The sequence below is a fragment of the Musca domestica genome, unplaced genomic scaffold (assembly GCF_030504385.1).
Source record: "Musca domestica strain aabys unplaced genomic scaffold, Musca_domestica.polishedcontigs.V.1.1 15, whole genome shotgun sequence".
Classification (NCBI taxonomy): domain Eukaryota; kingdom Metazoa; phylum Arthropoda; class Insecta; order Diptera; family Muscidae; genus Musca; species Musca domestica.
In genome coordinates, this window is record NW_026712207.1 from 16,441,438 (window position 1) to 16,469,232 (window position 27,795).

At 36.2% G+C, this 27,795-nt stretch overlaps 2 protein-coding genes across 6 annotated transcripts in view; one reads left to right on the forward strand and one right to left on the reverse strand.

Moving 5' to 3' along the window:
* The window catches only part of LOC101891444 (phosphatase and actin regulator 4), a 408,780-nt gene that overhangs the window by 79,368 nt on the left and 301,617 nt on the right, over positions 1–27,795 (forward strand). For 3 of the 5 annotated variants that reach the window (XM_059119731.1, XM_059119732.1, XM_059119735.1), the window contains exon 1: positions 3,057–3,797. The exons of 1 other annotated variant lie outside the window; for it this stretch is intronic. The gene's annotated coding sequence lies outside the window, so the exon portion shown is untranslated. Of the gene's footprint in view, positions 1–3,055; positions 3,798–27,795 lie in introns of those variants that run through there. One more of the 5 variants, XM_059119733.1, reaches the window with a different exon arrangement.
* Positions 1–27,795, reverse strand: part of LOC101900439 (cuticle protein 16.5) — a 75,832-nt gene that overhangs the window by 15,953 nt on the left and 32,084 nt on the right. The window lies entirely within an intron of this gene.

The window sequence follows — 27,795 nt, forward strand, 5'->3', positions numbered from 1 at the left end:
CAAATTTCCTTTTTATCTCGACTTCTTAACTGTTAACCAAAGTTTTAGTTATGAATCTCCGCTCTAATTTATAAATCACAAACCCTCGTAGATACTTTTCGATTCTCAGCTTTGTAAAAAAAGCCGCAAGGGTTGTTTTTGTTGCTCGTCTCGCTTTTTTTTTTTTTTGCCTTCCACCGAGTCCGTCAGTCACATGGCGTGTGTGTATACAACAGTGAAACTTTGTCCAGTGATAAGAGTAAAGTTTTTCTTATTCTACCTTCCTGGCGCTTTGCTGCGAGGATTTTACATCCATCGCCTGCCTGCTACGGAGGAGGGGGTTAAATTTAGTTCAGGTCAATACACTGTTGAAGCAGACTTTCACGAGTCGAGATACAAACAAACACATGTGCTGCTGTATACATTTCTTGCACCATGTTTGTGTGTTTTTTTCTTTTGGTTCCTCCATCATAATCCGTGAAATGCGAGTGAATTGCGAAACATTAATAATGGGGATGAACAAAAGAAAAACAAAGAAAGCGAGCAAGGAAAAAAGCTTATGGAGAAAAAATATAAAACTAAAGGAAATTGAAAAAATATGTTTGCTAGAATGATAGTGAACGAGAAATGATACAAAACTTCTTTGGGTAAAAGAATGTATCTATGCGAAATGTGTAAACACAACATGTGTATCTTGCAGAGAAGAAGCGCTGCTTAACAAGAGAGATGACAACACTTTAAGAGTGTGTTATTGTCAATCATCGAATTACGTTGAAGACCTCTGTTTTGGAAAATGATTGTATCTGTCTAATTTTCTGATTTTACAATTATAAAATATATATTTTGAATACGGCAAAAATGCCTGTCTGGCTGATAGACTACTGATCAACATATTGACTCAACCTATTTCGTAAAATTTTGGACATCCTAACATTCTTGTCAAACTTAGCTCAATTTCAAAAATGGAAAACATCGGACCATACCCCCTGCAAATGGTAAAAAATAACAAAACTATAAAAGTTAAGTATTACTAAGAAAGGCTATTGAGTAGTGGAATACGTCCAAACTAAACATATCGTAACATTTTACAGATATAGGATAGGTTAAAATATAAATCACACTTATCAATCCCCTTGTTGTAACTACCCAAGATGAATCGAAATTTTTAATAAACAAACCTCTGGTAAAATTTAAATGAATCAAAGATATATTTTAAGTTATTCGTATTCCAGTATTTTTGTCAATACTTGATACAGGACAAAGCTGGACTATATTGATCTACACCTCCTATTATCTCCCCAACAAAAATTAATAATGAATTTTATATCTCAAATAAATCGTCGAATAATCCGCCTTGTTTTGAAATTTCTTAATATTCATCTCAAACATTGTTCAAGGGTGATAATCGGCTGTAACACTCCTTCTGGTTCTTTCTTCATAAACGGTCGATATTTTGACTTTCATTTTCCGATTTCCTCAAACTACAGAGATAAAAAATGTAACAAAGTCAAACGCCATAATTTTTACATATTTTTTTCAAATTTTATTTATTTATAAAAAATATCGGAAATACATCAATTTTAGAATAAGTTTAGATTTGTTTGAATTGGTCATCTTTAGCACGAATTATGGCCTTTAAACGGCCAATGAAACCGCAACACGCTGCCCGAATGTTGCTCTGCGGTATTTTGGCTCATTACCGACGAAGCGCTTGCTTAAGGTGATCGACACTTTGGTATTTTTTAGTGCCAACCTTGCTTTCCAAAATACTCCAGACACAATAGTGCAACGGATTGGTATCCGGAGATTTTGGTGGCCATTGTGAGCTGGAAATGAAGCGAGAAACCTCATTTCGTAATCATTCTTGGGTGGCGCGGGCTGAGTGCGATGGTGCTGAGTTCTGCTGGAATGTTCAAGGTCGGCGGCCAAAATGTTTGTTTTTTAATACTATTCAGCATTTATTCTGATGCCACGGTCGATTAATACGAGCGGAGAGTGACAATCGGCTGTTATGGCGGCCCACACCATCACCTTTGCGGCGCTTGAGTTCTGGTGGCCAATCGAAGGTGCACATTTTTCGCTGACCTCTTTGGCAAGTAAACACTAGCATTTTGTTTGTTTACAAACTGCTGGATAACGAATGTTTTCTCATCAGAGAAAACCAAATTCGGCAGTTCACCACTTTCGGCCAAGCGAAGCAACTCTTTAGCTCTTTTGAATCTATTTTCTTTCTGTTGCAATGTAAGTTCTTGCACTTTTTGGAATTTCAATGGCTTTACCCCGAGCTCATTTTTTAATATTTGCCGAATGGAATTTTGCGACATGTTTAACTCACGAGCCATTTTTCAGCCACTGCAACGTGGGTTTCGATCAAGTCGCTTCTTTACTTTTCGAACCATTTCTGTTGATGTTGCTGTTTTCTTCTGTCCACTTCCTTCACGTCGGGCTACGCTACCAGTATCACGATAACGAGCGATGGTACGAGACACAAAGGATTTATTCACATCATCATCACGATCTAATGAGCTAAATTGAATCTGCTGGTTCAAAAAACTCTCCGGCAAAAATATTCATTTTGTTTGTACATATTAAACCTGTATTTATATCCCTAAATTATAGAGATTTTACATTTACCGCCTCTTTTATTTGTTTTAACACTGATGTTTTGTTTATTTTACTTCTGTGATGCTCTATAATTTTCCATATATCCCACTTGTTTGAACTTCTAACGGATTGCACTGCCTACAATTCTTTTACAGTTTGATATTCCTACCTGATTCAATATTTTCTATCTGGCAATGCCACACTTATTTATTCCATGTCATACAATCTCATATTCTCCCTTTGTTTTTCTCTCTCATGCTATTTTTCTATTTTGTTTTGACCACAACACACTTCTATTTCTTGCCTCTCAAACAAATATCAACATTAACATCCTCCAACTTGGCAGCACTTTTCTTTCAGGCGAGAGAACAATATTTGTGGGGTTGTCTCTGTTATTTTTGTTGCTGTTGTCTGTGTTGGGAGCCCGTCAAAGCGCAAACAGGGAGAATGCTATGATATTTGTGTTGGCATCACTTTAGTAATTATCCGTTCGTCGCCGAGTGTAGACGGTTAGGCGTGTTTCGTGTCCGTTGTTCTTTCGACGTATTAAAGCGTGTGAGTGCGTGCGTGCGTTTGTGTCTCTTTCGCTCTCACCAAACACTTTGATGTGTGTTTATTTATTTATGCCGTTCTATTGTTGTTACCTTTATTACTCTGTTGTGTGTATTTCCAAGCTTTTGCCGCTTGTTGTGGATGAAAAATGTTAGGCAAAGATATGCAAAAATAAATAAAATACGAAATTTTAGTTCGAATGATAATAATAACAAACGAATAGCTGGAAAAGGTGAATGAATAATCAATGAAAGAGAGTGCAAAAAAGAAAGAAGTTAACAAAAGAAAAGAATAATGCTAGTTTTTGACAAGTGATGTGTTTGGTTGGCGCTGTAGTGCTTTTTCCGTTTTATTTGTTTCGTTGTGTATCGTGAAGGCGGCCAGACAGACTACCTCCAGTGGTCGATACCAATAGCCTGGCTAGCATAGCCCCTCCATCAACGAGCTCCAAAAAAAAAGGTGTTAATAAAATGTTTCTACAAGCATTGGAAAAAGATTAAAAAGTGATAATTATCCATGTGTCGACACATTGAATGTTTGTGTGTGTGTGTGTATTAGTATTGTTGCAAAAAGGTAAAGGAAAAAATTAACAAAATCATCAACGCCTGTCTGCGAATGTGTTGCAAAACTCCAATAAGTAAAGCGACGAAGACAAACTAAAGGTAAAACACATGTTTGTAATCTCAAGAATTTTTCTTACGAAATTCTCAGCAGTCGGTTGCGTCTCTCGATGACTGTTGATAATTTCCACACTTCAGTTACTGGATTACCTTTCGAAACCCAACCAAATAACATTCAACCACCTTACAGGAGAACAACTCCTTCGTCGTTTGTGTTTTTTTTTTTAAATTCTTTAGTTTTTTTCTTTCAATTTTCAATACCTTGTTGCTGTAATAACTGGCTGACAGACGGAGGGACGGACGGACAGATAGACAGACCAACAACACACAGAGACAAAATAAAAATTCCGGTTTAACCACTCTCTGGTGTCTGGTCGACATCACCGTTGTTGTTTTTGTTTTCATGTTTTGTTGTTTGTTTATTTTTTTCTCTTTTTGTCGTTTTCGCTTGTTGCCAACCTTTGTGCCGACTATTTGCCCTAAACTAAAATCAACGGCAACAACAAAACTCGAGACAAACATCAATAATTGTACACTCTTTTACTCTCATATCTGAGTTGGTCTCCTGCTCTCTCTCTGATTTTGTTGGCGGCTGTAGGAAAATCTTTAAGACACCTTGGTTTTTGGCCGATAAGATGCGACCAGCCGCCAGCCACTTGTGTTGTGTTTTTGGTGTTTTTGTGCACATTTTTCTTTTTTTATTGTTTTCGATTTCATTTTCGTCCACCATTTTTGTTGTTGTAGTTTTCGGTCCAAACAAATGGTAGAATAACACCGACAACCACAATAAGTCAGCGGCGGTTGTTGTGCAGCAGGTGTAAACTGTTTTTCCTTATTTACTTTGGTGTTGTTCTTGATCGTCGTTTCTCCTTTTTCCATTGTTCTCTCTTTCTTTCTCGCTGAACATCCAAGGGAATATCAGGAACAAAAGTAGAAATGTTGCTTATTTATCTAATGAGTCCAGGACACAGGTACCTAACTCTTCAGAAATATCTCAGTAAAATATAATAGAGGTGACGTAGGTACAATGAAGGCATATAAATGTATATAACCAAGTTCGAAGGTATCATTTGACACAGCCGAAATACGAACACACTTTTAAATTTCAAAATTGATCTCTACTTTGTAGTTTGGCTACATGAGAGTTCAAATAAAGAGGACTTTTCTATTTTTTATGGATAAGGATTGCCGACAGAACATATGTCCGGTATTTTTTATTTCCACAGTTGGTGGGTGATATAAAAAAGATGCAACAAAGTCAAAAGCCATACTTTTTCAATTTTTTTTTTAATTTTATTGAACGAAAGCAAAAAATGTCGAAAATAGCATCAAAATTTAAAATAAGTTTAGTTTTGCTCGAATTGGTCACCTTCGGCACGAATTATGGCCTTCAAACGGCCAATGAAAACGTCACACGCTGCCCGATTGTTGCTCTGCTGTATTTTGTCCCATTCCCGGCGAAGCGCTTACTTGAGGTGTTCGACTCTTTGATATTTTTTAGTGCCAACCTTGCTTTCCAAAATACCCCAGATACAATAGTCCAACGGATTGGTATCCGGAGAGTTTGGTGGCCATTGTGCGATGGAAATGAAGCGAGGAACCTCATTTTGTTTCGCAAACTGCTGACCAACGAATGTTTTCTCATCGGAAACGGAGAAAACCAAATTCGGCAGTTCAGCACTTTCGGTCAAGCGAAGCAACTCTTTAGCTCTTTTGAGTCTATTTTCTTTCTGTTGCGGTGTAAGTTCTTGCACTTTTTGCAATTTCAATGGCTTTACTCCGAGCTCATTTTTCAATATTTGTCGAATGGAATATTGCGATATTTTCAGCTCACGAGCCATTTTTCGGCCACTGCGACGCAGGTTTCGATCAAGTCGCTTCTTTATTTTACGAACCATTTCTGCTGATGTTGCTGTTTTCTTCCGTGCACTTCCTTGATGTCGGGATACGCTTCCAGTATCACGATAACGAGCGATGGTACGAAACACAACAGATTTATTCACATTTAAATGCTGGGGTGCCATAGCCACTTGTGGTTATCCAGCCAAATATAAAGAAATCACACTATCACGCTTTAATTCCTTCCCGAATAACTTTTTTTCTGGAAAATTCTCATCAAAATGCTTTGGTTCTGTTGTAACCAATATAATGGGCTGTCACTGGAATAATTTTAATAGCTGGCTTAAAAATGACAGCAGTCTGAAATTGGTTGCAGTTTTTTCATCTCAACCTGTGCAGCTTATATTTGCACATATAATAGGCCTGGTATATAATATTCTTGCCATATTCCAGTTAAGGAGCTTTTAAAATTTTATGAAGAATGATAAAAAAATAAAATCTATGAAATGCTAAAAATATCACTCTCTAACCCTTTAATTCCCTTTTTCATTGTAAATACTTTCTTTTGGAAAATCCCAAATAACGAAAATTTATATTTGTCTAGTGTCTTAGACATTAAAGAATTTGTTGTTGTGTTTTTGTTTTTGTTTTTTTCTTGGATTTGTAGTTTTATGAAATAATCATGTGAATGAGTCATATCTTCTTGGCATTCGTGCATTCCATACCAAACAAATATTTGTTTACGTATGTTTCGGTCACAATAAAACACAAAACAAAATAAAAACTGGGTCGTGAATTGAATTTCTAATTCAAATAAAATTGTAGTTTGGTTTTGAAAAATTGTTGCTCTTGAAACTATTTAACATATTAGCTAACTTATTAAATGAAATTGTATATTAAACAAGGAAAAATAAGTTAGGTTCAAGCCGAACATATTTTGGAAATATCTTGAAAAGTGTAAACAACCTTTTAAAAATTTCGCTAAAATTCAAAATATCAGGTGGTAGATTTATACGGTGAAATACGAAAACGTGGACGTATATAGCCAAGTACATGTCAGAAAAGCCGGAGCCTCTTTCGAACTGTAAATACCAAGTTTGGGATAATTCTGTTGAAAAGTATGCTTAAAACTATCAAGGGGCTAAAAGAAGATGTGGACCTGTATAGGCAATTTTTTGCCATAAGGAAAAATATCAAATTTAAACCAAATCCAGTGAAAAATGTGACTCATGGGGGCTACAAAAACGTGGACCTACATGACCCATTTTTATTACCAAAAATCCTACAGACACAAAATAAATTCATTCCAAGAGCTTAACGCGGAAAGACAAACGTAACATACCCATAACCATATTCTATGGTTGAGGGTATACAAATTAAAACCAGACGGGACGAACTATATACAGGGTGAGATGAAAAAAATGCAACCATATTTAGACTGCTGTCATAACTAAGCCACTCGTCCGACAGGTGTTAAAATTATTCCAGTGACAGCTCATTATATTGTTTACAAGCGTACAAAAGCATTTTGGCAAGAATTTTTCAGAAAAAAAGTTATTTGTGATGGAATTGAAGGGTGATAGTGAGATTTCGTTATATTTGGCTGGAAAACCACAGTGACTATCGTTAGAGCACTCCAGCATTTGAATGTGAATGTGAATAGATCTTTTGTGTATCGTACCATCGCTCGTTACCGAGATACTGGTAGCGTAGCCCGACGTCAAGGAAGTGGACGGAAGAAAACAGCAACATCAGAGGAAAAGGTTCGAAAAGTAAAGAAGCGACTTAAACGAAACTCGCGTCGCAGTGACCGAAAAATGGCTCGTGAGCTGAACATATCGTAAACTCCATTCGCAAATATTGAAAAATGAGCTCGGGGTAAATTCAAAAAAAAAAAAAAAAAAAATGAACTTTCACCACAACAGAAAGAAAATATACTCAAAAGAACTAAAGAGTTGCTTGCTTGACAGAAAGTGGTAAACCGCCGAATTTGGTTTTCTCCGATGAGAAAACATTCGTGGTCCTGCAGTTTGTAAACAAACAAAATGATCATATTTAATTGTCAAAGAGGTCAGCTGAAAATGTGCACCTTCGGTGGGCCACCAGACCTCAAGCGCCGGCCATGGTGATGGCGTTGGCCACCATAACAGACGATGGTCGCTCGTATTAATCAGAATAAATGACGTATATTATCGCAAAAATTTTCTGGAGGGACCTTGGACATTCCAACAGCACTCAGCACCATCGCACTCAGAAAATCTCCGGATACCAATCTGTTGGACTATTGTGTCTGGAGTTTTTAGGAAAGCAAGGTTGGCATTAAAAAAAGTGTCGATTACCTCAAGCAAGCGCTTCGTCGGGAATGGGCCAAAATACTGCAAAAATTTTAAAAATTATGGCGTTTGACTTTATTGCGGTTTTTTTTATCTCACCCTGTACACCTTCCAGGACGATCACTAGAAACCTCTATATCATGAAAATTGAGAGGACTAAACAAAAAAGGTTCTTTATTGAACCTCCACAAGGAATCATTCTTCCTACTATGAACTTGCTTTTGATTGGTTGGAAATTGTGTCTGAAAGCATTAAAATAAAGACAAAAGACGGATCGCGAATCGGTTCCTAAAAATTCCTTAAGAAATAAAATAAGTTTTAATTAATATATATATATATAACATATAACAGGACACCAGAAATCGCGTCATTTAATCCGCCGAAAGTTTACTCCCATGAAAACGAAAAACTCGAAACGCAAATTTTTGGATAGTCCAATTTTTTTTGGTTTGTTTTTTAATCTAAAGGCCATTGAAATAATTGAAAGCAGCTTACAGGAAATATTTACTCGAAAATTCCAAACTCAAAGAAAAAAGTGAGAAAATCAGACGAAAATATTATATAGGTGCTAAAAGGTGTGGTCATATTTTTTGAAAACCTTTCACACCTTAGAGGTCTTATCTTATATAAAATATGCCAGCAAAATCGGTTGGAAAAAAATATCATAGACCTCAAGAATCGGCACAAACCTAAATCCGTCAGACTCATTTTCACTGTTAAATTATTATTACATATTACTCACAGTTTTACAAGTTCAAAGTTACCAATTACACATTATTTTTTAAACCATTTTCAACCGTGTCTTCTACAGATATATCTCTTTTGCTTTCATAAAAATATAACAATTATATAAATATTAGACAATTCAGAGAGTGGGTCTTATTGTCATGATTCGAATCACAGAATATACAGACTTGAGGCCGAGATTAATATTATATGAATTTAAGTGAAAGTTTCACACCTAATACGTTTTTCCCCTACATCACCAATCTGTTCGATTCGGCAATCTATAAACGGTAAATTGGTACAATTATTTTGGGATCCCACAAAATCTTGCATCCATCCATACATGTAAACATACCTATAACATCATTAAAATGTAGTCTAAATAACACATCCACTGTCGACACACGACACGGCACATAACGCCATAACCCAATTATTATTGATATCAATCAATTACCGTTAATTAAATAAGTTTTGTTTTCTACTTTGTTGTAATTCGTTGTTGTTTGTGTGTACATGGCTCATAAGTTTGGCTCTGCGCTCCAAAAGTAGTTTTCATTCGCTTCGTTTTGATTGATTTATGTTGAGTAAATCCGCATTACTTTCCAGTCATTCGCTCTATTTCTATTTCAGTTTTTTTTTTCTTGCTTTTGTTGTAATTCCCAGCGCAAGCAAAACACAAAGAAACGAGCCCAATAACCGCAACAAAAATATCTATGTATTTCAGTCATTCGGTCAGTCGTGGTTAGGGTAAACCCTATTCCTTATTTCTCAAAAAAGAGCAACAGCAACGAGAACAAAAATATATAAACAAGCAACAAAAAATAGTCAGTCCGTAAGTCAGTCAGTCACTCATCAACGGCAAAGTAAGCCGTCCAAATGAAATGGCACACACCATTTCATGCGGATGAATAGAGGTAGACGACTGCTCGGTTAGATGGATAGATGATGACGATGGAGCTTTTTTTTACCAGCGAACGAAAACCACCAATCAGTCGAACGAATGGTGGCCGGCAGGGGAGAGGCGCATAGTAAAGAGTATGATTTTTAACTACTGAACTATAAAAAATACACACCGAAAGGTTCATTGCACCGCACCGCCTGAATAAGGAAGCCGAGAATAACAGGTCACAACAGAACCAGCCGCCACAACCCGGCCGCTTATGACGAAAAGCAGTAATGGAAACACCAATAAAGTGCAACACTAACCAACCAGCCGAGCTGGTGGAAAACACGGAAACCCTCGCAACATTTAAACCTTTTATGTGTGGCTTTTTTAAAAAAAGATTTGTTTGGCTCTACACCGAACCCAAACCCATCCACTTTCCACAGCCAGCTAGCCAACATTATCGCCTACTTTGCACCGGCTTTGATGGGAGGAGAAAGAATCAAAGCCAAACAACTATTCGTTCATCCATATATTCATCAACTGAAATGCATTGTTGTAGTTGGGATTTGTTGATGTTGCTGTTGTTGTTCTCAATCGGCTTTGCTATTGGAAAAATTCCCCTATTGAGGCCTTTGATTTTGTTTTACTTTGAAAAATCTCCAGAGATTAATTTTTAATTTGGTAGATTGTCGTACAGACTGGCTGGGAGACAGGGCATTCATTACAAAGTTTTCAATTTTTTTTTATTTACAAAAGTAGGGACAAAAGAACTGAACTGCATTGGACGGACTCAATCACTCAGACATTTAATGGAATATTTCATGGATGCCAAATGGTGGAGTTTTGGTCGAAGAATTTGCCATCCCCACCAGCGTTGAATGTTTAAACCTAGTTTGTTCAAAAATATCTCTATTTCGGCAACACATGTAAAGCGTAAAATTAAAAAAATGTAATAGGTTTGATTGCTACCAAATCCAACCGGGTAACTGCCTTCATTAGTCTTGAGACACCTAATATATATTTTTGATCAGCATAAAATTCTAGGTAGACCTCTGAAAATTGTTATACTTTTTTGCCTTACATGTAGTATATTTAATATTGAAAAAAAAAAAAACAACTGTACCTCCTTAATTTCAATATTTTAAATGACTCAGCAACCAAGTCCAACCGAATGTGCCGAATGTGCAATATTTAGTGGTTTCAAATGTTAAGAACTTCATCTAGACAGATTTTCAAATCAAAAAGTTTTTATGTTGTTCGTGCTCCGAAACAGGGAATGTGGCCCTTGGTTTGAAAAGCAAAGAAGCGACTTGATCGAAACCCTCGTCGCAGTGGCCGAAAAAGGCTCGTGAGCTTAACATATCGCAATATTGCATTCGGCAAATATTGAAAAATGTGCTCGGGGTAAAGCCATTGAAATTCCAAAAAAATGCCAGAACTTACACCGCAACAGAATGAAAATAGACTCAAAAGAGCTAAAGAGTTGCTTCGCTTGGCCGAAAGTGGTGAACTGCCGAATTTGGTTTTCTCCGATGAGAAAATATTCGTTGTGAAGCAGTTTGTAAACAAACAAATTGATCGTGTTTACTTGCCAAAGAGGTCAGCTGAAAATGTGCACCCTCTGTTGGACACCAGAAATCAAGCGCCGGCCATGGTGATGTTGTGGGCCGTCATAACAGCCGATGGTCGCTCTCCGCTCGTATTAAACGACCGTGGCATCGGAATAAATGGCGAATATTATCGCGAAAATATTCTGGAGGGTGTATTAATCCTTGGGCACGCAAACATTTTGGTCGCAGACCTTGGACATTCCAACAGCAAGAATGGTTCCTCGCTTCATTTCCAGCGCTCAATGGCCACCAAAATCTACGGATACCAATCCGTTGGACTATTGTGTCTGGAGTATTTTGAAAAGCAAGGTTGGCACTAAAAAAATAACAAAGTGTCGATCACCTCAAGCAAGCGCTTCGCCGGGAATGGGCCAAAATACCGCAGAGTAACATTCGGGCAGCGTGTGACGGTTTCATTGGCCGTCGGCTATAATTAGTCCCAATTCGTGACCAATTCGAACAAATCTAAACTTATTCAAAAATTTAATGCTATTTCCGACATTTTTAATAAAATGTAAAAATTATGGCGTTTGACTTTGTTGCAGTTTTTTTATCTCAGCCTATATAGCAAAAATTGTCAATCCGAAAAATTCACTCGAATTCGAAAGGGGGCGCTCCTGAGAGCAGAAAAAATTTAGGCAAACTCTATTTCTCGATATCGCTCGAATAGGAGAGAGCATGTTTCCTCGTTTTTGAGTGGGAGAAAATTTTGATTCTACTCTTACTAAGCACTCTCTTAGTTTTTGTCATACCAGGTGTGACTCGGGAGGGCTGCCACACAAAACAAAAGGGTGAAGAGTAGACTCCGTAAAAAACTCCCACTCTTGGAACAATCATACTATCGAACCAGTATTTTTCCCGAGTGAAAACGAGCAAATCTGTGCTATGATATTGACACTTCTATAATGTATCCGATCCCCAAGTTTTTGGTATTTTAAAGTCTATGATATCGATTGTCTAGTCTGCAGTAAAAGCACCTACAATTCCAAAAAAATCCAAAATCCTCTGTTGCAAACACTACAAGTCAAGGAAAAAATATCTAAATCGACGGTCAAAAATCCAACCTTTTTCAAAGAGCAAATCGAAATATTTTTAAGTCGAGTTTTGGTTTAGTTTATGTGGAACTTATCAAAATTAAGCCTACATACATACATACGTTTCATTCGATTCTGTATTTCGATTTCCGATTTTGATTCGATTCCTTGGAAAAATCCAAATTGCAGGTCTACATTTGGATAAACGTACCAGCCGATTCTAAGTCTTTGTAGATTTCTCGAAATTTGAAGGTAACCGTAACAACAATCTGTAGTGTTGTTAAATTTCTCGGAAAGGAGCACAAGTTCCTTCCGATATATATTGTAGTTTTCACATCAATTTCAGCTTTAATTTTTCACTCTTACCAGAGTAGAGAGAAAATTCGCTACAGAAAATCGCCATTATCGAAATATGATTTTGTTTTTCTTTGTGTGAGTTTCAACAAACACTCGAATCCTTTCTCATCCTTTACTTGTGCGATTTGCAAACAAAAAAAAATCCTCTTTACGCGCGCTTAAATTTCCAAACACGTTTCCCGCACTTCATTCTCAGCCGAGTGATGGCGCGGCGAATATGCTCTTCTCGATGTGAAGGAACGCCGCTCTAACGTAATTTGTATTCAACTGCTGATGCTGTACAAAAATTTTTCATTTTTTGCTCGTTTGCAAAAGCATTTTCCCTGTTTTCCAATTCCACCGTATAACAACGACAATAACAACAACAACATCGTCAGCATCATGAACACAACAGACGTGAGCTCTCCTTTACGCGTGTGTCAGAGTATCGCCGCTTGTTGCCATCATTTTAGTTATGATATATTTTTTTTTATTTTATTTTTATATACTTTATGGCTGCTGCAACAAATCCTTTGTGCTGTCGATTTGTTGTTGTTGCCGTGTTTGCCATTGCCTGTGCTCTTGACTCGTCTGGAAGCCTGGAAGCTTTGGTGGGTCACACGACACCGGCAAACTTTGTAAATAAACACCAGCAGGGAGTAGTCGCGGCTGGCTATTGGCGCTGGTGGTGGTGGTGGCGGTGCTGGCTATGGTGGTGACACAGCCAGCGAAATCAGAGTAAAGTAACTACAATTTGTCTAGACAGTGTGTTTATTTCTGGAATAATGACAGCAACAACAACACCAACGATGACAACAACTAGACCGAATAAGTAACCAAAACTATTATGGAAATTACAACAACCACAAAGTTAGAAAGAGAAAACTATCAGAGAAAATTGAAAATTATTATTTTAAATTGTTGGGGGAATTTTTTTTTGCGATTTTGTTGTGGGCATGTTGAGCTGCGGCAGCATAATTACAAAGTTGTAAATTATGGAGTTCTTCGATTAGAGTTGGCAATTTTGTAACTAAAATTAAAAAATACATCATAGGCGCTATCAACCATTTTGAAGGATCTTGAAAAATTGCAAAGATCGTCGTAAAATACCAGTTAAATGAAAACTGTTGTATGTGACAATACGAAGACGAAGACCTGCATAAGCAATTTTTACGAATATCAGCGGGTACCGTTTTATGGGGGATATACGATATCGTGGATCTATACAGACAATTCTCATTCAGGGGGCAAACTACTCAGAAGGAAGTCTTTGTGTGAATTTGTAGACAATTCCATTAAAAAAGGGGGTTACAATCATCAAAATACCGAATATTGGAAGATGCCGTTATATGGGAGATATGCGATATCATGGACCTATGTAGATAATTCTCTTACAGGCGGTAAAGTACCCACAAAGGACTCCTTGTGTAGAATTTCAAACAGTTCCATTGAAAAATGTGACCAATACAGCCCATCTTCTGCCTGCATACTGATCTGTGCAAAATTTTAGCTTCCTATCTTAATTCGTATTGACTCTAGCGTGACTGCAACCGACGGTCGGACAGGGCTAAATCCTCTTATCAAGAATATATGTACATTGTAAGGTCTAAAATTATAATTTCGATGAGTTATAAACGGAATGACGTACTTAATACCGGTCCAAAAATGTAAACTGTAGAAGATTGAAAAATTGAGAAAAAAATGTTTATTCAGTAGGGCCTCGACCTCCATTCGACATATTGTGGCGATCGGTCCAAATTTTGGCTTGAAATTTGATTGCAAATTATAATGGACATATTGACTGATCGACACACAAAGCTAGGTCGACTCAAGATAACATGACGAGTCTAGTATAATTATTTTCAGGTGTTATCAACATTTTGGTCAAAACAAACTTATAATGCCCCTCCGACAATTTTATATGATGTGTGAAATTTTAAAAATTTTGTACGTTGCGGAACGTGGACCGATATATCCCATCTTCCCTATAGATCTAAATAAATCAGTGAATAATTTCGCATTTCAAGAGATAGAAATCGGTAGATAGACTACAAATATCCTGACACATATTTTGTCCAAAGTGACACTAGTTTTAATACCTTAAGTACCAATAAGGCTAATAACTTAATTCTAGAAAATCGTGTGGTTTCGGTGGTGTTGTCCATTTCGCGTGGTATTATTAGAAATTATTAGAAAAAATTAATTTACTTTTCAATTCCAAAAAAAAAAAAAAAAAAAAAAGTAATAGCTCAAATATTTTAAATCGCCAGATTCTCTAATAAAACATACCCTTTTTTATTTTTGTGTATCCCCTTATTTAAGCCTGTTGGAATTTGTCAACGTTGCTTTCACCATTTACATGGAGGCAACACTGAGTTCAAAGTGCACATTCTTGCCGAATGATGCAGTCATCAAACACCCACTTTTTCCTGCACAAACAATACATAACCACTCATACATACCAAACAAACTCCCCTTTTCCATGCCACCCTCCCTGTTTTGCATATTTCTATGCTTGTCTCATACTCCACAATGTGGAGTCCACATTGAATGTTCGAAGTACAAATGAAATACAAGAGAGAGGCAAAAAACACAACTCCACAACATAAAACTTACATTGAACAAACAAAACTCTTACAAGTCGTACGACACACAAAAACACTTTCTGTTTTTTTTTTTCTTCCTTTCTTTTTCGTTTTTCAAAAACATCCCCCACTTTCCCACACTTTTTCCCCCGGTTTTGGTGTGCCTGTTCTCTGGTGTCCTGTACATGTTGAATTCATGTTGTATACATGTCGTGGTTCCAATAAGAATGCCGGCAATGTTGAAATTTTTGCCTCAGAGTTGTAGAAGAGTGGAGGGTGTCAGGCATAACAGCCAGTGTGAGTGTGCGTTTATTTTTCGAAAATGTTGTGCCAAACTTCTTTTCCTCGTTTGAGATTCACCAAGCCAGCATATGTCGTCGCCCTTGCTTTTGCCATCTCCTTTAGTGTTTCACTTTTTTATTTTGTTCGTTTCAAATTTCTTTATGCGACGCGTATTGCAATGCAAAACGCACTTTGGAACGTGTACCAAATGCTCTGAACCATATCTCCGACATCCCAAAAGCATCCATTGCCTTCTACATGAAATGTGTTGTTGTTATTTCTACGCGTTGTTTCATCATCGTTTTAATGGAGCAGGGATGCAACACTACAAATTCTTTGGACTCTGCTCTTTGTAGCGGGGGCATTACATTTGTCATCATACACCCCCTTGGCTAAACTCCATCGCGGATGTATATATAAATATTCAAAGTTTTCGGATTTTTGATTCCATTGCTCTATTTCTGGGATACATAAAGGAGATTTATACCAAATAAAATTAATGAATATTTCCTGACTTCTACGTTAAACGTATTATGAATTTTGAATTATGGATTAAGGATAAGAGTTAAATTTAGGTCTAGTATATTTTTACCAGGGGGTGAAAAGGAATGAGTGTATCATTCTCAAAACCGGAAAGGGTTGATAACATTGTTATGGATGTTGTTTCCTATACGGAAATAAATATTTTCACTAAACGTCGCAAAGTGATTTCGAATCGCATTTTTCTTGGTAAATTATGAATATATTTTCATAATTTGATTTTTGTTGGACATATATCATGTTTCCTTCAATTTATGGGCCATAAGAATCAGTTAATGAAAAAGTCCACATTTTCACATTTTCTTGAATGTTTTGATTTTTTTTTTTTTCAATTTTATTTTTATAAAAAAATATTTTTATAAAAAAAATATTGTCCTACTAAGGCGGCAACATTTTCCAACCGAATTTGCTTTAATTTCATATATTTTAGGGTTTGTGAGTATTGAATCACCCTGCTAAATATCATCCACATAGGTCCATGTCTGGACCATACTATATTACTTGGTGAACGTACTGTAAAAAGAATATGTTAATGTTTTGCCTGAATAATTTCAAAATACCTACAAAGTGCTAAAAAAACAGAACATAGGATACTCTCAAATCACTTTCTGCGAAAACCGCTCGTAGCCTTCCTATGGATTTTTAATAAATGCTATAGATATGCATAGCTCCCAAAAATTTATGTGTCCTCACATCTTCAAATATTTAGACCTAGGTTTTTGACTACATTCGTTTTTATAGTTTACTATCAAATTTCATAAATATTTTTGACACCGATTGGCCAATCGCTTTCTGAATTATCAGAAGATTAAAACGGGCAATGACGCAGGCCGGACTCCTTCTACCATTCAATTCAGGTTTTAGCTTAGCAAACATCCATTTCTCCAACAAATTACTACTTCTTAGCCATCCTCTAATCATCCGAGATACTATTCATTTGTGGTCACATAACATGAACTTAAAAGCAGAGCTCTGAAATGCTCGCTCGAATTCAAGCAGAGGGTAAAATACGCTCGAATAGAATGTCTGACATCAAGCATTTCCTCTTGGATATCCTTTGGGAAATATGACCCTCTTTCATCTGACATCTAGCCTAGGAGCGTACGCAAAGTATCTTTGCACAGTGGACATTTTTGTCCAAATTATACCCCAAATCTGGCATTTCAATACGGTAATGGTCCTAGGTTACTGAAAACTTTTAAACCCCTCCTATATCTTAAATATGTTTCCGAAAGACATCGAAGAGACTGTATAGAACACCCGATATCTGGCACTCCAATACGACATCTTTAAAGTAATTTGATTCGGAATATACTCATCTTCTTCTATGTGTCATTCAATCTCAGGGCATATTCGAGCACAGATTTAGTCATTTTTACTCGTAAGTGAAACATACTCGCGAGTGGTAGTGTTCGAAGTTGTGAGTTTTGCTTTTCAATATTTTGTTTTGTGGGGGAGCGCTCTCAAGACATCCCTATTTGAAAAATTAGAGTGGGAGTCGAATCGCTCGAAATAGAGCTATAGTTTACTCTAAGAGTGAAATCAAATTGGAAAAATAACTTGTTTGCTGATTTGTTTGTAAAAAACGAGGAGGTGATCGAGTACAGCAGAAGCAAGAATCCGATGTATTTGGTGTACAAAAGCAACAAGAGCTACGACGCTATATGATCGTTGCAGTTTAGGGTTGAAGAAATATACATCTACACAAATACAACAACGAAATATCAAAAACTAAAAGAGCGCTCGGCAAGATTATTTTCGAGTAAATTTTGCTCCAACTCTAAAACGAGTGAAGCATTCTCGCCAGTATTAGAGCCGACATGGAGAAAAAATATGATCGTTAATATGACCATTTTTAGTAGTGAACCCGCTTCGAGCGAGTTTTACTCTATAGCTGTAGTAAATATCATTTATATTTTTTTAATATCGCAATCGCAAAAATGTTAGGCTGAATCATACTTTTTTTAAAGGTTTTGTGTGAAAAAGCTCAAATTGTCTCTGATTCTTGTTTCTGCTACCCTATAAACAACATTTTCTTTGATGGAATTTCTCAATCTTTTTTTTTTATATGTGTGATTGACATTTTTTGAGGCATATTTATATTTTTCTTCAAGTTTTTTCTCTGTACATTTATTCCTTTTATTTATTTTTTCTTTCTCTCTTCACTTGATTCCTAACACGATAAAAAAACCAAATTTATTTTTTTATGACTTTAACATTGATTTTGAGTGGGCACGTTGTTGTTAAGGTTATGGCTGGTACTGATGCTGGTTGTATGGCTGGATAACTAACTGGCTGGTTGGTTGGTTGGTTGGTTGATGTGTTGGAATTGTTTCTTGCCTTTGATCCCAGAGTATGACTGCTTGTGCCTATACAACTGGATGGCTGGCTCGATGGCTGTTTGAATGTCTAGATATATTTTCGTTTACGTTCTTCCGTCCTTGCTTCCTTCCTTTCCTTTGTCTGCTGTGTGTCGCCGTTTCAAACCTTTCCCTTGACATAGCCTTACCACATCTCCTTGTCGCCTTCATCCTTCATGTTGGCTCTTGCCATTGGTTTTGGGAGTTTTTTTTGTTGGTTTTGTAATTTAAGCTTATTTTGGTATGTGTCGTTGTTAAATTGGTTTATTGGCATTTTGTGTGCTTTTGTCTTCGACGACATTGCTGGGTCTTTAGCAAGGCTAAGTTTTCCTTTTTCTGTTTTTGTTTTTTTTTTTTCTGCCCAGAATGGTCTTGAAGCTGTTGCCTTTTGTGTGATTGTCTAAGCTGCTCGTTTTCAACTCTTGGCAAAATTTTGTTTGTCTATATGCGAACGATTTACATGGCAAATACATATGTACACACAAGCATGTATATATATTTTGTGAAGATGAGAGGAGTATGATGGCCACGATTTTCAATGTTAGCATTTCTCGTTGAATTCCGCAGAAAGTATATTATGGTAATTCTTACTGTTTTTCGACTATAAAAAATATTTTGGCTGCAAAAAATCGAAAACTTGTGCCAAAGGAGACATTTTATGGTTTCAAATAAAAAATATATATTTTTCTTAGTTTGTTTCCACCCAATATGTATTATTTTGACTTCTTGTGAACAATTATAGTATTAATATATAATAGGCGTCTAGCTTCTATATTTCGTTTTTTTATCTTGTATAAAATCTCGTATTCTTCAGTATGAATTTCAAATATTTCCAATTGGTACAGTTGTATATTTCACATTTCAGCGATATTTTATATTGTGGGCCTTAAAGACAAATTAATGTTTTGGTAAAACAAAAAGTCCCCGTATGGAACACACATGTATTGAACTTGCAATATGCTATATGAAGTCTTAAATATACTTTATGTCAATAATCCAATGTAAATTTGAACATACTTGAAATTTATTCATAAGATTGCATATTTCTTGCCAAAAATACATATTAACTTCCAACAAATTCCTTGTATATTTCACATATGTAATTTCTAAAAACTTCTGTGATTTTTGGCGAAGTTTTGAAGTGAACATATTTTTTTTTTTTTTTTTGTAAATAAGTATTTGGTTATTCTTTGACATGAAATGGGCGGTTCAAAAATGTTTAACTTCGCTTCGAAGTTGAGTAATGCCAATGAAATGAAATGTGTATGTTTGTGTCTTTTAATATTTTTTTAAAGGGGGCCAAACTGTTCATACTACCAATAAAGGGGAGTCTTTGGTTTTGTTGATTTACAAAGTGGGTCAAGGTCTTTTCAAATACATTTCCCATTTTCTTGTCTTGAATTTTAGTTCTAAATAAAGAATTTTTTATTTACAGTTGGGAATAGCTGCTCGTAAGTAGTGTGGAGCTCATTTAACATGTAGTTCGTGTTGAACCCCCTTGACAATGTTTTTAACAAACCAAACATGCTCTAATTTTAAAGACATTCAGGTCAAAAAGTTGTGGACAGAACCTGAAAAACTTTTAATTTTGAACGAAATTCCATCAGAAAGGTGACTAAGAAGTAGGTATTTCTTTTAAATCAATTTTTGAGGTATACTTTAAATTTCCAAAGTATATTAAATAGCAGAATATTCAGTTATATATTAAAAATTTAACCGAAAGTAAGTTGTCAAACCAACAAATTCTGTCATAAAAATAAACAAAAAGCATTTTAATAAAATAAAGAAAACAATTGGGCATGAGTTTCGCAAAATTAAAATTCTTTAAATATTTTTCCAAAAAAATACATCTCCTGATAAACCACAGGAAAAAGAATAAGAGTAGCACCCAAACGCAAAAACATAAATTTAAAATTTTATATTTCGAATATCTCTTTTTTCATAACATTTTGCTGAAATGTTATGGGTAACCAGACCGATTTAATGTAATTTAACTAAGGAAAGGACTTTTCGTCATCAGAAACTTCTCATTTAATAGTCTACGTACACCTTACTTAAACAAGGAAATGTCGTAATAGGGTTGCTTCAGAATGCCTTATTTTTTGGGTTACCGATACATGAACAAATATGCCAGAAACTGTATTTTTGCGAGGTCAACTTGTGCCGTTTTAAGATTTCAAAATATCAAATTACTGGACCTGACCTGAACATTAAATACGCCTACAATCAGACATAATTGCTATATGAGGCTGATGTAATAATTGAATTTTTTAGGTGCGACGAATTTTCATACATTTAATCCAGATATACCGTTATATCGCAGCATTATAAAATATGGTCAACGAAACGAAAATTGGAAAGCATAGTCTTATGGTACCAACTCAAATTCTACAAAAAACAGTCGTACAGTGTACCGACAGATATGTTCCTTCAGCATTGGACCACTTGGTAATGAATACTCTTTTTAGGGGGTTAACGTGGTTTATCACTATTTGCCGCTAAGCACTCCTGGGAGTAAAAACAACAGAACGAGCAAACTCTTTTTTTGTTTCGCTCGAATAAGGGCGAGCATGTTTTAATCGTCTTAGAGCGGGTGAAAAATTCTACGCTTGCAGAGCCCTTTTTAGTTTTTGTCGTGGCAATGCTGTTATGTTTGGAGTATATCGGATATTCAATTCGTTCTATGTGACATACATTTATGAGTTTTTTTCGACATTTTTGGACCGGAACCAAAAAGAGGGAAAGATTTTGGGAAGGTAGTCATTTTAGGAATATCGGACATGGAACCTTTTAAGGGAGTTATTATACCATCCACCATCCTATGCAGGGTATATTAGCTTTGTCATTCCGTTTTTAACTCCTCGAAATATTCATAATAGGCCCAACAAAGTACATATATATTCTGGATCAGCGTAAAATTCCAAAGCGACCTAGCGATGTCCGTCTGTCCTTCTGTCTGTTGTAATCACGCTATCTTTCGAACGAACTGAGATAGAAGGCTAACATTTTGCATACATGCATAGTTTACCAGTAAGCAGGTTAAGTTCGTAAATGGGTCATGTCGGTCCACATTTTCGTATAGCCCCCATATAACGGTACCTCCCGATATTCGGTACTTTCATGATTTTAGTGCTATTATTTACTGGAATTATATCAAATTTTTATTGGAAGATCTTAATGGGTACTACAAGCTATGAAAAAAATTGTATGCAGGTCCACGTCTTCGTATAGACCCATATAACGGTACTTCCCGATATTCGGTACTTTCATGATTTTAGAGACATTATTTACCGGAATTATTTCAAATTTCGTATTTGAAGTTCGTAATGGTTACTACAGCCTATGACAAACATTTTTGTATGCAGGTCCACGTCTTCGTATATCCCCCATATAACGGTTTTTATTTAAGAGGTAGTTTTCGATTTTTTTTTTTTTAAATTTTACTTCCAAATGTTGAAGGGTATTGACACTTTTGCCCGACCGAAATTAACAGCTTTTTTACTTGTGATTATTTTGTAAGGAACGCAAATGTATGGGTGGACCAATATTGGGTATTTTAGATCCTGACCTATGTCTTACCTCTCCTATTGGTTAACCCTAGTCTAGTCTATATATGTGCACTTTAATCTTAATTTTTTTTCCAAATAGGTCATTAGAGGGAATTATGGTAAAATGTGAAATATTTTATTATTATAAAATAAAATTTTGCTTCATGTCCTGAGTTTTATCTCTGACCGAAAAAGTCGCCAATTTGCGAAAAAGTATGGAAAAACAGTTTTGACTTATAAGAACAACTAAATTCAACTTGTTTGGAAATCGTTGAGATAGAAAATTTCACTTTTAACGTTTCATTAATTCTTTTATTTTTTTTATTAAAATATTGAAAAGAAAAATAATTTTATTCATAATCAAGTAACAATTTCGAAAAGAAAACCTCTTTTTTCTTCTACAAACCGTTCTCTACAACATCGTCCATGGGAAAACAACAACACCAAAATAATTGTATAAAATTATTTATAAGAAAACAAATTACCGTTTGTGCCAGAACGAGGGAAATGAAACGACCATTCTTATGCCAAAAACAGATTTGTATGCCGTACATTCTCAGCAGAAATCTAAGCGAGTTAACGTTTTATAGCTTTGGCTGGTCGTTGGTTGGTTACTAGTGTCTCATGCCCCTCCAAGTTTTTTGTTTTTACGAATTACAGCAAAAAAGCAAACTAAACAGACATAGGCCGTTCTGTGTCTTTTATGGGGGACAATGTTGCTTGGCTGGGAATGGAAATGGAACTGGATGGGAATAATGGTATTTTATGTGAACACAAAGCAACATTTAGGCGAATGTTGCTTAAATTAAACAATGGAACAACCAGCGGATGGACTAAAGGGAGAAAAGGACTGAAGAGAGGATTGGAGGATTGTAAGGGCCTAGTTCACAGATACATACATACGTACATATCTACATAGGCATATAAGTACTTTTACCCCAGCCGAGTATAATGACTGACAAAACAATGAAGTCAACAATGTTGGATGGATGGATAGAATAAAACTTGGACCGTCGTCGTCGTCATTGCTGTTGTTGTTGTTTTCCATTTTGTCGTGGATGGTAGGATGCTGCTCTTTAAGATAATGAAAAACTTACACATGACTGAGATACAGGACCACTAGAAAACCACCACTCACTGAAAATATAGTCATTGAGTTGCTGAAGAGCACCCTCGGCTGTGTTTTTTATTTGTTTCGTTATAAGTTTTCGTAGGCATCCACCAACCCGTTGAAAAATCTCTACTGGAACTGAGATGAAAATGGAAAACCGTAGTTTTTCTTCTTCTCCCTATTCTTTTTTTTACATGACAACTTTTTAATATTAAAAAAAGAAAGAAAGAAATTATATTGTTTTGTGGTGTCTTTTGTTTTATGCAATTCAAGTATGGCAATGTTGAGGTTTTTCTTCTTCTTTTTCTTGCTGCTGCCGCTGTTGTTGGAAGGCTAAAGTGGGCAGTTGCCTCGAAAAGGAGTAAAAGATGAAATGAAATTCAAATGGAATTATGCGGACATAAAGACCGACCGAAATTGCCATAAAACAATGCTGCAGCAATGAAAGTAAATTATGTTAAGTAGAACTTAATCCTTTGAAGTGTCTGGAATGTGACTTTCTTTTAATGGGCCAAAGACCAAAAGGGATTGTGAGGGAAAGGGCAAAAAGTGAGCGATTGCCATTATGGGGTTGAATGAATTCTTCAACATCATTTTGGGGACATTATGTTTAATGCAGGATAATTGGGCAAAAAGGGCCATTGAAGATGTGGGCCATAAAAATAATATTAGTAAGGGGAAAATACAACAAAATTTAGACAATTTACTGTGTGTCAGGATAAATGTACTGGTCAAAGTAACTACATGGATTTAAAGGATCTTAAATTAATACTAAAATTGGGTAGTTTCCTGTTCGTCGTCGTTTTATAATTCTCAAATCGGAAGTTGTAATGCATAGAAATGCAACTTCTCATTTAATATTCCACATCTGTTAAACTTCGAGCATATACAAATTCTAGTCAACGATTTTTAAAATCATCTTCTCTTTTTTTCTTGGAAAACATTGAATGAGAACCGCAAATATATTTTCAATTATTTCTCATTAAATTATTCCCTACTCGCCTTTCCCTCCCAGTTCATCTTTAATTGAAACGAATTAGGTATTTCCCGTTTTCCTTCTAAATGTGGCGTGAACAAAAACCGAATCATAGAAGTGAGGTGTCAGGCAACCGCACGACTTGAGTATCATTGAAAATTATCACCACTCCTCCTCGCGCTCTCTCTCTCTCTCTCCCTGTCTCTCCCACAATCCCCCAGCATTTTTTGACATTACCATTTAACACACATTTAATATGAAGTATCATTAACTTAAATGTTTCATATGCTGCATGGCACTTTGTCGTTCTCCTGCAACCCCCCACCTACCCCAATTGCTTCTCATACTCTCTGTCTGTCGATCGCCTACACCACACATTCGGTTTTATTGCAAAACCAAAATCCCGTAAATGGATCGAAAGAAGAACAACAACAAACATAACAAACGAAAAGCCTAGCACAACAGATGACGGTCGTCATCGCCGTCGTCGTCTGCGCCAAATGTGAAACCAAGGCAATTGAGCAGCCAACGACCAAACCACTGGCATGAGAAGAGACAGACTAGGCCTCGCACCAAGTGACAGCATCCAAGAAGACAATGACAACGTCAAACAGAGACAACGAAGGCTCTCAGTAAGAAATTGACAAACAAGAAAACTAAGACAGACATACGCGATAGCTCAAGAGAAGCAATTTAAATTGTACTCGAAACGAACAGAATAGAATTGATAAATGTTTGAAAAAAATGTAGACAAAGAAATGCAACCATTTTGCTTGAATTGAAATTAGGAGAGCTGGATGAGGCAGAAGTAGGAGTGCCAAGTTGGGAATGACGTTTGAGGTGTTTGCATGAAGTTCTTTGGCGACCAAAGTATGATGCTTTTCTTAAAAAAAAAAACAAAATGAATTGTTTTATACAATTTACTCAAAAATTGTAATTTTTTATATCAGAAGTCATTTGGAATGTTTCAGAAGTTTTCGGACTGATACATAACTTCTGGATTTGACTATTTAGTTATACAGGGTGAGATAAAAAAAACTGCAACAAAGTCGAACGCCATAATTTTTACATTTTTTTTTTTAAATTTTATTAAATGAGCAAAAATGTCGGAAATAGCATCAATTTTAGATTAAGTTTAGATTCGTATTGGTCACCTTTGGCACGAATTATTCCCGGCGAAGCGCTTGCTTGAGGTGATCGACACCTTGGTATTTCTTAGTGCCAACCTTGTTTTCCAAAATACTCCAGACACATAAGTCCGAAGGATTGGTATCCGTAGATTTTGGTCGCTATTGTGCTCTGGAAATGAAGCGAGGAACCTCATTTTGTAACCATTCTTGAGTGGTGCGTGCTAAGTACGATAGTGCTGAGTCCTGTTGGAAGGCCCAAGGTTGCTGCCAAAATCTTTGCGTGCCCTAGGCTTTAATACACCCTCCAGAATATTTTCGCGATAATATTCGACATTTATTCTGATGCCACGAGTGGATAGCGACCATCGGCTGTTATGGCAGCCCAAACCATCACCATGGCCGGCGCTTGAGTTCTGGTGACCAACCGAAGGTGCACATTTTCAGCTTTACAAACTACTGGACAACGAATGTTTTCTCATCGGAGAAAACCAAATTCGGCAGTTCACCACTTTCGGCCAAGCAAAGCAACTTTTTAGCTCTTTTGAGTATATTTTCTTTCAGTTGCTGTGTAAGTCCTTGCACTTTTTGGAATTTCAATGGGTTTACCCCGAGCTCATTTTTCAATATCTGCCGAATGCAATATTGCGATTTGTTCAGCTCACGAGCCATTTTTCGGTCACTGCGACGTCGATCAAGTCGCTTCTTTACTTTTCGAACCATTTCTGCTGATGTTATTGTTTTCTTTTGTCCACTTCCTTGACGTCGGGCTACGCTACTAGTATCACGGTAAGGAGCGATGGTACGAGACACAAAAGATTTATTCACATTTAAATGCTGGAGTGCTCTAACGATAGCCTCTTGCGGTTTTCCAGCCAAATATAAATAAATCACGCTATCACCCCGGAATTCCATCACGAATAACTTTTTTTCAGGAAAATTCTCACCAGAATGCTTTTGTATGCTTGTAAACAATATAATGAGCTGTCATTGAAATAATAATAAACAGCTGCCGGACGAGTGGCTTAGAAATGACAGCGGTCTGAAATTGGTTGTTGGTTTTTTCATCTCACCCAGTATATGCAGAACCAATCGTACATCCCTCAAATAACGGTTTTCCTTGAGCGGTATTTTTCGACGGAATTTTTTGGATAATTTTCATGTTCCTTTGAAATGGTGGAGGGTATTAGAGGCCAGACTTAGCTGCTTTTTTAATTGTTTTATTTTATTATTATTTTTTTTTTGTTTTATCTTACTTATATTTTGCTAATGCTTTTCATTTTTGCATCCAACATTTTATTAGCGTTCATTCTGAAGTGATCTGGAAAATGTATATGCGAATTATACATAACCAACATATATTGCTTTTCAGTTGATTGGATGTTAAGCATATTATTTGTCCTTGTTTTAACCACAATTTATGATAGACAAACCTTTTCAAACAGGGAAGGAGAAATGAGAGCACTAGTGTCGAAGTAAATCAGAAAACAATTTTGAAGTATATATATATAAAAAATTATATTTTTTAAAAATACCGGTTTTGAGCACAAGAAACATTAAAAAATAAATTATGAGCGGAATAAAAAATAAAATAAAATTGTCCACAGAAAAACCTAGGTTAGGTTAAGAAAAACCGAGGATTGCTGACTACTTTGCAATAAGAGAAAACTTTTTCAATATATCTGGCCAAAAAGTTATAGAACATTCCACCATCAGCCACTCTCATTGCTTTTTACTTTGTGTAATAGGGCAATTGCCCTCCATTTTGTTAAATCTTAAATCTTTCTAAATTTCATATAGTTCCCGATTTTTCTGGGAATCATTTTTAAAATTGGCACCCCTAGTGAATTGTTATTCGGGAACAAGAGAAAGAAGAGATACTCCTTAAACATGTGGACTTGGTTTGGGGGGATTGTTAGACATTTCTTCTATCTCCACCACCGCCCCACCCCAATTTACATTGCCGTCCCTGAAAACAGACGTCATCAAACACAAACACAATACAACCACTTGAAAGACCCCTAAATGAATGACGGGTCACAATTAGAATTGTCGTGGAAGGCAAGGCTAAAGGAGGAAGAATGGGGAGAGGTTGCTTGAGAGGACCTGAAGACATTACTATACACAGTTGGTACTTAAATCCGCTGTGAATGAGAATCAAAAGACGATGATTAAATTGATGGGAAGTTGTAAAGAACAATTGAGTGTTTTATTCTTTGTTTTGCTCATTGTTCGTCCATGCATTTTGCTGTCTGTGTGTGTGTATGTATGGTCTCTTTTAATTGTTGTGTTATTGTTGTCTTCCGTGTTCTGTTCGGTGGTTTTCATGGACAACATGTGACAGCGACGAAGCAACACACACAGCAACAACAGCAACAACAAACATCAAGAATTAAACTTGTCAGATATGCAAGCTGCATTCATTCTTTCAAATCAACTGAAGGAGGAAATGAAAACAGCTTTGGCATTTGGTCTTTGTTGTTTTATTCCTGGTGACTTGGAGAGAGGGGTCTGCGCCCAGGGTGGGTGTGGCCGACCACGGCTCAAATGGTAATAAGCAAAATATGTCATTATTACCGATTAAAATTATTAAATTTTTAACTTATTATAGAAAAGAAAGGATATGTACCACTAACGGAATATTTCTGATTTCTTAAAAAAAAACAATATTTTTTATTTTACAAAAAATATGTAAAGGTCCGAACTTTGCATATGTCAACATTTTTTGAATATACGTATGTAAA